The sequence below is a fragment of the Aedes albopictus genome, chromosome 2 (genome assembly GCF_035046485.1).
Source record: "Aedes albopictus strain Foshan chromosome 2, AalbF5, whole genome shotgun sequence".
NCBI classification, from domain to species: Eukaryota; Metazoa; Arthropoda; class Insecta; order Diptera; family Culicidae; genus Aedes; species Aedes albopictus.
In genome coordinates, this window is record NC_085137.1 from 143,516,424 (window position 1) to 143,521,910 (window position 5,487).

The window sequence follows — 5,487 nt, forward strand, 5'->3', positions numbered from 1 at the left end:
GCACTCTACCTCCTGTAAATGATTGGAAGACGTAGGAAACAAGCTGAAGTTGTAAGTCAACTGATAATATGTTAAGTTTTACTCTGTTATACAGGCCTAACGTACTCATTTGCTAAGGGTGTTCATTATGCCCCTAATCCCCCTAATGGGCAAAGTAATATACTTCTGTTCGGATAGCCAGGCTATTATCAAAGCACTTGCTTCGGCCAACTCTATGTCGAAGTTATTTATCGCTTGTCGAACTCAAATCGAAAAACTGATTTCAGAAAAAGCTGTTCACCTGGGTACCTGGCCATTCTTCCATAGCTGGAAATGAAATGGCTGATGAGTTAGCACGCGCTGGATCTGGAGCATCATGTGACTTAATTGGCCCTGCTGAACCAGCTGTTCCGGAATCGAAGTGTTGGGTAAAGCGTCCGATTGACGCTTGGGCTGCCACTCAGCACAAATAAAAATGGAGTCATGTCGTCAACCAAAAGTGTATTACACTGAGTAGGGTAGCCCACACTTATGTAAAAAATCCGATTAATGTAAAGTCTTACCTTCTTCTGAATCAGTTGTTTTGGACTCCCAGAAGATGCGTTCACGATTTGAGCTAAATCGGTTAAGTCTAAGAGGGCGCTCAACGAGCTTAAAGTTTGTATGGGAAAACTTGGCCAAATGTATGCAGAAATCTAAAGATTTCGAATTTTGCCGCTAGGTGGTGCTGTAAGCGTCCAATAAGAAGTATCTTAGAAAATATTAACTGAAATATTTGCATGTACAAACTTTATTCTTAATTGATGGTTTTACTCTAGCAAGACTCCAGATCAATATTAGTTTGCTAGAACCTCCAACAGCATCCATGTCATCACTAAAGATGTCAGTGTGTACAGCCGGGCCAAGAAACAGCGAACTCAATGGAGGTGCATGTTTATTTTTTCCCGTTTTCTTCCATCAATAAATTTCACTTTTTTACATCGACCAACTCTGATAAGGCGCCCCGGAGAACGTTTCCGTTCAAAGGTGGTCTAGTGCAAGCCACTATCACCACCGAGGTTGCCGAGTCAATATCGACATCGCCACATTGCACAGATAACCTTTCCCCCTTGACTCCGTGTCGTGAGTGACGCGCTGCTCTATGTGTATGCAGCGAGGACATCCGGTATCGTAGCTTGGCGTGTAAACGGAAAGCACCTGCTATCTCCCCCGACCGATGCTGGTAGGATGTTTAGGAGTTTACGATTATTGCATGGCAGGGTTCGGTTGGGTTTGGATCGAAGATTTTTTGTATCTTGTTCAGCTCGACCGGAAAACGATTTCTCCCCATCATCCTGTTGGTGCACTCTTGCAAATTATCATCATGATTATCCTCGTGCGGAGCTGCTCACGTCTTTGCGCACAGCTATTGGTCGGAAGAACGGAGAAAATCGTCCCACGATAAGAGATGGATGAAAAATGTTAGAGAAACTGAAGTGAAAATTGTGTACCCTGCCTCTGAACGTTCAGGTTTGATGAAGGAGAAAGTGTGATGTGATATCCTTCGGTAAGTGCTGCCTTCGCGTGGATGTTGATGATGACCTGGATGAAGAGTCTGTAGGTTTACCGTTGACTGGGGGCGAATTGAAACTGGTCCGATAAAAGCGATGCTATTCTGTGGGTGGCTGGTTTTGTGTAATGGAAATTTCGTTGATTTCCTTGGGCAAAAATGCTTAATGTCTGCTTCATGATATACGAAGGACAAAATGGCCAACAGGCCAAAACTCTTAAGGTTATACAAATATAAAATTTCATCCGTAAAAAGTTCGAGTAGGGTAAAAACACTAGACTTCGCCCCCCTAAAATTCTGCTCTAATCTTTGCTAATTCATACATAAAAAATAGAATTCGTATGGAGGGGTCAAAGAATATAGCAGTGGCGAATTCTAGTGCTTTTACCCCATTTATGGCGAAAATTTTTATTTAGTCCATTGGAGAAATTTTCTTACAAGCAATCACTTCGACCCCATCTTACGGTGAATTCATAAACCCACTCTTGGTAATGTGGTCCGAACCCTTGGCTTGTGGACTGCTACAGCTGGAGGAAACAATCATCGCACAACGTTAGTGTTGTCAGCAACATCGATGATATCCGGCTATCTGCAAGTTATCACAAGCAACCTAACAACCTTCCACCCCTTCAAGCACTTGAGTGAAAATTGTGAAAGATAAATTTTTCCTCACCTTCGAAGCAATCACGATGCCTGGGCAAAATCCTGAATTGAATACAGGAGTGCGATGGAGAAAGATGAAAAACGATCCAATGCAAGCAGATGTGCTCTGTGCTCTGTTCGCCCCACACATGCGAACCAGCAGCAGCAGTACCAGTTTGGCTTGGGATTGGTTTCCTCGCCACACATTTACCCAACGGAGGACCAGAGCCAGCAGGAGGACGTGGACAAATCGTTCCGGCAATGGAAGATGATTGGTAACGACGACGAGAGAATCGATGGGAAAACGAGATGGAGGGTAAAGTAATGATTAAGGTGTAGCTAGAGTTATGGACGTCGAACACGTTATTCATAATAATTTATGGGAGAACTTTGGCAATCCGTTTCGGAAGGAAACCGATCCACATTGGTCGGGCTCCATACAAAGGGGCGGCCAAAACTCTCAAAAAACGAAATTGATATTTTTAAACTTTATTTCACCTTATAACAAAGATAATGTATTGTAGTTTTATGATTCTTAATTAAAAGAATACCAGCTTTTGTATTTCAATGACATTTTCACTGCCAAAGTGGCCTAAGTCATAAAATTGAAAAATGAATTATTCGAAAGAAGTAAAATAATAATATTTTGAGAATGGAATACATGTTTTATGTTATCCAGCATATAAAAGCTTGTTATTGGACTGTTTGAATGCACGCATGGTGCAAAACTAATATGTCACAAAACTTTTCAAATTTTCCTATATTGTACCTTAGAAATTTTGGTAGTTTTTAAGTTAAAAAACGGTTCGTGTCGTCACGTGTCGCCGCAATTTCGAATAGTACATCTTAAACATCATGCTTAGGGCTGCATAAAAACGTTTAAATATTTTGCAGAAATTTGCAGTTTTTCAAATTAAAGCTATTTAAAAAAGTCATGTTTTTTCATATATTTTACGTTATTTTTCCATTTTTGACTGAAATAATATTTATTTGCCCACATTTTTCAAACGTTTTGAACAAACTTAATTGGTTTTGATCGAAAGATGATCATTTAATTAAATTCAAATTGATTTTTTAACAAAAAACTCATAAAATGTGGGGTTTACTGATTTTTACCTTTTTTTGAAATTATTGAAGTTACGTAATTTTTGAATACCCCTTTTTAAACACTAAAAATACTATATAACATATCTAGACAACCTATAACTTCGATTAAACACATAAAAAGAGTTTTGGCCGAACTTTATCTTTTTCCGACCATTGTACGATCGACCGAGCGCCCAGAGATGAATGGTTTCCCAGCACGAATGAGACTTTTGTTTTACCGCTAAGTAAATTGGATATGAACGGCATTGTGGAGATTCTTTGTTCTACGCTCAGCATTGAATATAAATGCACCGATTATTGATTATCTATAATTTTAGTAAATTTTTAACATGAACACAACTCAAACGCAAAACTTTGAGTATTTTTAGGTCTTCTTCGGGGATAGTTCTTGTCTCGTATCCACAGAGGACCACCGGTATTATTAGAGTTTTGTGCATGGTCGCATTACACCTTCCAGAGCGATGTTGAAGAGTAGATATCAGAGTTCGTCACCTTGACGCAGTCCCCGGTGAGATTTAAATCAACTGAGTAGTTTATCCTTACGCAGTTTTGCACACCGTCCATCGCTGCTTTGATCAATTAGGCCAGCTTCTTAGGAAAGCCGTTCCCGTCCATGATTTTTGTGTGTTCGATACTATCTTAAAGCAATGTTCATTTAGAATCCGGAATGACAAAATCACGTATATCTTAGAGATGGAATAACAAACATAAAAGGTGAAGCCTTCAAAACAAAGATTATTTATTGTACTTTCATGGAAAAATATCATTGAAATTATTTATTTTTTTTTTTTCACACATTTTCTCACTTTTTCAGTGTTGACCTCTCTAAAAATCTGCACAACGGTAGTAAATTTTAGCAACAACCCCTTCCGCACGTTTGTTCAACAATCAGGTCATCTATGCAGTGTCCTGAGTGCCTTGACTAGTCTGACTAGGATTCCGAAGAAAAATTGCCAAACTTTGTTTTATTGCGAAATGAGGGACAATTCAGTGAATTGAGAAAACGCGAAATTTGAGTGTTTTTTTCGTTGATAAACACTACCCATCTGTGACGATACCACTGAACGTCTCCGGTTGTCATGGCAGCTCATCAAAATAGGTAAAACCATTACATATCCCTTGTGTGCGTTTTTGAAAAGCAACACGCTATTCTTGAGGCTGTCATCCTTGTATGAATTGGTTCTCATCATTTTGTTGGGAAAAAAATCATGCCCAGAGTACGAACTTCTTGCCAAATCTTCAAATTCAAAGCAGATTTATCAATGAATCCAAGCTTTTTATTCCGAGGACACTTCCTTATGCCATGGTTAATAACATCTGTGCACATAACACATAATGGTTTTGACGATATTACCATTTTTCGCGAATGTTGTACCTGACCACGCTAAATTTTACATACAAACTTCGATTTTAAACTGTGAAGGCCCGGTCCAATATTTTTCAAAAATTCTTTCACTATGACATTTCTGGGGCCCCAAACTCCTGTTATTTTTTTTTCTCATCCCATAACACCAAAATTTGTAAAATTTTGTCGAGCAGTGTAAGTGTTAGAAGTGGAAGTGCAGAACGAGTATTACTGAGTACCAGTGAATCAAAATTCAAGCATCGCGCAACAATAACGACAATGTCGCAACCTGAATTTGTTGCGGCATTCTACCCAATGCGACATACGTTTGTCCCAACTTGAACAGAATAGGACAAAGATCGTGCACCACGAGTTTAGAGATTTTTAAGTCTTGCATTGTGATTTTCGAGCGGTAACTTCGAATCGGTAACCACTGCAACGCTGCTGAAGATGTATCATCAAAAAGTTTGGGTTGGTAATAATTGATTATTCACAAGTTGAAAAGTACGCAACAAATTCAGGCTCCGTTTTGTCTGCAACAAAAATTTTCGAGATCATGTCATTATCTGTTACCAGTTGGGATAAAGAGTAATCGCCGCGTCTTCTTTGTTACTTGTTTTGTGCCTCTTTTGTCTGACAATTCTCTTCACTGCTGAGTACTTTGCGACGCAGCAACCATCACGTTCATCGCGGGAGATATAAGAGGAAATTCACTGCAACAGTAGCGAGGAAGATCCTAGACGTCTGATATTTTCAATTTGAATAATTTTGGTGAGATCTTTCCGGTTAAATTATAATACCATATACGCTTACTAAGTACGCGCCATTTTTGAAGAAAATTTTATTCAAAAAGGGAAGTATGTTT